Source organism: Canis lupus, chromosome 12 (genome assembly GCF_048164855.1).
Source record: "Canis lupus baileyi chromosome 12, mCanLup2.hap1, whole genome shotgun sequence".
NCBI lineage: Eukaryota > Metazoa > Chordata > Mammalia > Carnivora > Canidae > Canis > Canis lupus.
The window spans coordinates 26,855,390-26,861,864 of NC_132849.1; positions in this window are offsets into that span (position 1 = coordinate 26,855,390).

A 6,475-nucleotide genomic window follows, 5' to 3' on the forward strand; every position below is an offset into this window, starting at 1 on the left:
GGTGATCTGGTGATAACATCAACCTCCAGCATTTGTTATATGGAATTCCAAACCAAATAAACAGTAGGGCTGATTTTTATTTTATTTTAAATATTTTATTTATTTATTTATTCATGAGAGACACAGAGAGAGAGAGAGAGGCAGAGACACAGGCAGAGGGAAAAGAAGGCTCCTTGCAGGGAGCCCAATGCAGGACTCTATCCTAGGACCTGGGATCACGCCTGAGCCAAAGGCAGACGCTCAACAGCTGAGCCACCCAGGCATCCCTAATTTTTATTTTAAATGGTAGAACTGACTGGTGGTTAGGGCGCCCTCTTTATAGTATGTCCAGGAGTCAGGCACTTTATAAAGGCAGTTTAATTTGTGATAGCTAATTTAATTAAACCATCACCACCATGCAGCCAAGTAGATAGAACTCTCTGCATTTTGGAGTACCTGGGTGGTTCAGTGGTTGAGCATCTGCCTTTGGCTCAGGGCAGGATCCCGGGGTCCTGGGATCGAGTCCTGGATTAGGCTCCTTTCAGGGACCCCGCTTCTCCCTCTGCCTATGTCTCTGCCTCTCTCTGTGTTCATGAATAACTAAATAAAATCTTAAAAAAAAAAAACCTCTGCATTTCACCAATTAAGAAATGGAAGCAAAGAAAGGGAGCATGCCCATGTGAGGCACATGCATCACACACATTAACATGTATGATAATGGAGGTCATATATTCACACGTATGGTAATGTACAGAAAAATGGGACCCTTTTTCACTGCAAGTCACTCCTGGAGTGAGGCAGACCACAGATGCCCCTCCCTGCCCCAAGCATGCAGGTCTTCTCACTTAGTACTCCTAGCCAAAGTGGGACTGGGGTCCCCTGGCAGCCAAAGGCCCCAGGTGGTTGTCATTCTCATCAACACCTGCAGCTCCCCGAGGCCAGGGCCCATGTACTAGGTACCTCCACACATTTCTTTAGCACTCAGGCCAGTGTTCAACACATAGTAGGGCCTCAATGTATTTTTGTGAAGGCATTGAAAGGTTCTTAGGGCCTTCTGTTTGCAAGTATCTCAGTGCTTAGAGCTGTGCCCCACTGATCTGGACACCAAGAGGGTGCTTCCACTAACTGTTTCATCTCTTACTGTCTTGTCTGTCTAATAAGATGGCACACATTCCTTTTCTCATCCACTATGGCACCAGCAAGTGCTGAAGATACAGTGGATACTCAAAAAGTCTTTGCCAGATTAGACTGAATTACTAACAGATGGCAGCTCTAGGGCAGTTTTGTTTTGTTTTGTTTAAGATTTTATTTATTTATTTATGAAAGATACAGAGAGAGGTAGAGACACAGGCAAAGGGAGAAGCACACTCCCCACAGGAGCCTGATATAGGACTTGATCCCAGGACCTCGGGATCACGACCCGAACTGAAAGTAGATCCTCAACCACTGAGCCACCCATGAGTTCCAGTATAGCAGTTTTTAAAAGAAAAACAAGAGTGCTTGTCAAGTCTCTGAGCTGAAAGCCATAGAGGACACCCAGCTCCCCCCGACCCCAACCACCCGTCAGGCTCACCTGTCAGTGCAGATTGTTGGTAGCGGAATCATAGTTTCTACAAAGTACACATAGTTAATTAAATGGTTGACAGGCCCACTTATCTCACATTTTAGAGACTCCAAGAATACCTAGGCAGTAGCCGGCTGATTTGGGCTGATCACTCATCAATACACTTCCAATTGTTAAAACTGTCCCTGCAGCAGGGATGAAAATGTAGCAAACATCTTTTGTTTGAGATGAGCTCTAGCTTGGAAATATGAGACATGTGTCCCTGTGAATATGAGCCATCCTATGTGCATATGCCCGGGGTCTTAAGAGGCCAGATTCTCTGGACAGATTCCCCTCAAGCTCTCTATATCTTAGGAGGGTTACTTCATGTCTTTAAGCTTTTTTTTTCCATCTGTAAAATAAAGATTTTTTTTTTTCTTTGTGGTCTTGTCCCTACATCCAACCTACTGAGATTCTATGACAGTGGAGGTGGTACAAGAATTAATCATGAGACTATGGATATAGTGGATATAGTGGTAGGCCTGAAATTTGACTACATTCCCAGGAAAGAAAGCCTGGGAAGATCCAGCTCTGGGGAGGAAGAACAAATGAGATAAATGGAGGAAATAGGCAGTGGTGGAAGAGACTAGAAAGAATGGAAGGCAACAAAATAGGCAGTAGGCACCAGGGCTGGGATGTAGTGGAGTGTGATATAGGTTAGGCCCTTAGGAGGAAGGGAGAGCTCCTGAGAGCAGGCAAGGACTGCACCCAGCACCTAGGTATCCTACAGAACTACCTGGGGAGATTATTAAAAATATAGGTGTTTGGGGATCCTTGGGTGGCTCAGTGGTTTAGTGTCTGCCTTTGGCCCAGAGCGTGATCCTGGAGTCCCGGGATCGAGTCCCGTGTTAGGCTCCCTGCATGGAGTCTGCTTCTCCCTCTGCCTGTGTCTCTGCCTCTCTCTCTCTGTCTCTCATGAATAAATAAATAAAATCTTTAAAATAAATAAATAATTAAATGATTAAATAAATAAATAAAAATAAAAATATAGGTGTTTTTGAGGTACCTGAGGCACTCAGTTGGTTAAGGGACTAAATCTTGATTTCAGCTCAGGTCATGATCTCAGGGTCGTGGTCTCAGGTTGTGAGATCGAACCCCATGTTGGGCTCTGCACTCAGCATGGAATCTGCTTGAGATTCTATCTCCCTCTGCCCCTCCCACTGCTCACACATTCTCTAAATAAATAAATAAAATCTTAAAAAACAAAACAAAACACTATAGATGCCCCTAGCCACACCCCTGGGGATTCAATTCCAGCATATTTGGAGTCAGCTATGAAACCATTCTCGAATATAAGCCCCAGGTATTCTTAGCAACACGACTTTTGTGTTTGGTGTTAAAGCTAAAGTGTGGAGAGGACTACTGTTGGCAGGTGGGGGAGGTGGGTTGGTCTTGGAACTGTGGGAATAATGGTGTTGACTTGTCTAGGTGTGAAGCAGGGCTTACCCTTTAGGAAGGAAGAGCTGGATTCTCTTACTGGGCATCTGTAATTTGTCCATGTGTAGAAAATATGTACTCCCAAGATTCCTCATGCTCTGGCTGACGTCCATGCACTTGAGTGTGAGGACGTGGGGGTATGTGGAGGAGGGGAGCTGCACATAGTTCCAAAGAAGTGCTTTGTGCTTTACAACAGAGTATCCGAAATTACCTTTCTCTTGTAAGAGGCAGCAAATAGAGGCCTGAAGAGTACAGACTCTGGAGCCAGAAAGCATGAACTTGGATCTCAGATAGGGTTGCTGATTTAGCCAACAAAAATACAGGGCATCTAGTAAAAATTGAATTTCAGTGCTGTATTTTATCTGGCAATGCTAATCCCAGCCCTGGCACTTACTAGCCACGTGACCATTGGCACTGCTGAGCCTCCCTATGCCTCGGCTTCCCCCTCTGCAAAATGGGCCAATAGTAGTACTCACCTCTTAGCACTGTTATGAGGATTAAATAAGTTAAAATTTGTTGAGTGCTTAGGACAATATCTGGCATATGCCAAGTGCTAGATAAATGTTAGCTTTCACTATTATTTGATGGTGCCCTTCCAATGTTTTCATCCCCAAACCAGGCCAGGGGCAGACTGTTAGAGTTCTTGAAGTCACAACGATATTCTTACTTTTATCCCAAATAATTAGATCCAATCCAAGATTACTTTATTTCTGAGCTGATAGGATTCACAGAGCAAAAACGTTTGTGGTCAAAAGCTGCATCACTAATTCTGACCAGGTGTCTCTCTAGTAGCTGCTGTTGGCTACAAGGTGAAGTTACTTGCTGAGAATGGACCAGCTCACTGTACCCATCTCCCTGGCAGAGATTAGCCATCCCCAGGGCATGTCTCACAGGTGTGAGTAGTGATGCTCATGTAGCAGAAACAAACAATACATAGAATTTAATTGTTCAGAGGGCTTTAGGATGATCTAATTCAATCAAAAGCAGCGCCACACAATAGAACTTTCTGCCATAAGAGAAATATTCTACATCTGCACCATCCAGCGTGACAGCCACTAGCCACATGTGGCTGCTGAGCACAGAAAATGTAGCTGGTGCAGATCAGAAACAGAATTTTTAATTTAGCTTCATGTGGCAAGCAGCTACTTGAGTAGACAACACAGGAAAGGAAGCATCTGGAGCCCAGAAAGGTACAATTGTTTCCCCAGGCCTCACAGTCAATTATTTATAAGGCTAGGGCTAGGACCCAGGTCTCCTGACTCCTTTTTTAGTGCTCTTTCCACCTGGAGCCCCTAGGAACACATGCTGTGTGGTAGGGAGACAGTTCCTCTGCCTAGAAAGCCTTGTAACATTAAACTAGATTATGGAGCATTCTTACCTCTAAAACCCTGAGAAAACTGTCAGGAACAAGGAGGATAAGATGCAGAAATGCAGCCTGCAGAGTTACAGACATTTCTTAAGGCTCTAATCCTCAAATAAACAGCTCTGCTCTTTCATCTCCTCCAGATGACACCTCCTTTGTTAAAGCTGTCAAACTCCGTGACACCGTAAGCCCGACTGGCTACATTAGCAGGCAGGCTGTTGAGGGGCCCACCTGCTTGGGTCACAGCTCCACGTGTGCCGGGCCTGCCCAGCTCCGGCGGCACAGGCCCTTTATGTCCTTCTGAACTGCTACAATGCTTGGGGGTCCCAACTGGGTGGGACAGGAGAGGCTTATCACTGGCAGCAGGAAAGGCAGTGAAGTGTGGTGGGCCCTGGAGCCAGCCAGAATGCCTGGGTTCAAATCCCAACTCTGCCACTTGCTGCCTACAAGCTGGGTGACCTTGGCCACGTCACTTAACCTCTTCGGGCCTCTGTCCCCTCATCTATAAAATATGAGACAATAACCGTACCCATTTCAGAGTTGTAGGATTAAAAGAATTAATACATGTAAAGTACTTAGAACAATCTCTGGCACAGAGGAAAAACATTTGATTAAAAACTGGGTGTTTTTTAAGTGGGTCTTAACAAGGAAGTTGTGGTTGAGGAGATGGTACTTCACAGACTGGCTCTGGCAGATGCCTCTGAGCAGGTTTCTTACTGTCTCTGTGCTTTTAGGTCCAAATTATGAGAAGGGTGAGGCTCCGTGGTTAAGAGGATTCAAGATAACACCAAGGAGGGAGATAAAGGAGCAATCATAGTTTTATGTGACTGTGAGGTGTCCAAAAAACTTTCTTCATTATAATTTCTTAGAAGTTTAGAAGGTCCAACTTTTCTATTTCAGGGAAGCAGCCACACTTTACATCAGTCTCACAGACCCTTTCAGAATAAGATGAGGTCTTGGAGTCTAAAGAATATAAGCTGGGACCCACAGGGCAAAATCCAGGCTGCAGATGTGTTTTGCTTGGCCTGCAGTGAAGCCCCAAACAATGTTTTTAAAATGTTTAATTAGTTGCCAACATTAAAAAAAAAAAGAGAGAGAGAGAGAGATTTCACATTAAAAAAAAAAAAAAAATCCAGGTTTCCAGCTACTCTTGCAAAACCTGATAATACTGCAACACCTGTCCCTAATTCAAGCCAGGCAACAACTGGCTGGCATGGAGCACAGGCCTTCTGGGGTGTGACATTCCCAACCTGGCTCGCCTTACTCTGTGTGACCTTCCTGGCTCCCTCCACCAGTGTGCCCCCCCCTCCCATCTAGTACAACCCTCCCTCTTACTGATGGGAAAACAGAGAGGCCCAGTTTCCCAGCCCCCAGGCCAGTACCAGTGCCCTTCCTTTGTACCAGTGGTTCTTGAACCCGGGCTGGCAGCAGAATCATCCAGAGGATCTGTGGAAACGCAGACTGCTGGGTGGACGCTTCTGAGCAATAGGTTTGCATTTCTAAGGAGTTCCCAGGTGATGCTGATGCTGTTGGTCCAGGGAAGCACTTTGAGAACTGTTTCACCTCCAATCACTTTTTTTAAAAAAAGATTTTATTTATTCATTCATGAGAGACAGAGAGAGAGAGAGAGAGAGAGAGGCAGAGACACAGGCAGAGGGAGAAGCAGGCTCCATGCAGGGAGCCCAACGCGGGACTCGATCCCAGGTCTCCAGGATCACGCCCTGGGCTGCAGGCGACGCTAAACCGCTGAGCCCCCCGGGCTGCCCTCCAATCACTTTTTACTGGGGAACCTATCACCCTGGCCCCGGCCCAGTAACTAACTGTTCCGTGGACTGCACTTCTCTTTCCCCATTGCCCCTTGACGCTCTGCGTTGGCCTCATCTTTTTTCTTCTTAGCCATTATTTTCAACCCGCACCCTCACTCGTCTCAGTTCCCTACTTCCTGGAGGTGAGCTGCGGCAGCGCCCAGCGCCCCCCTCCGCACCGTCTGCCCGGCACCCCAGCTGCCCGGCTCTCCGCGCCCGACCCAGGCACAAGGCGGGTGCAGCCGCCGCGCCGCCTGCGGGCCCTGCCGGGACGAACGTCGCCCCTCG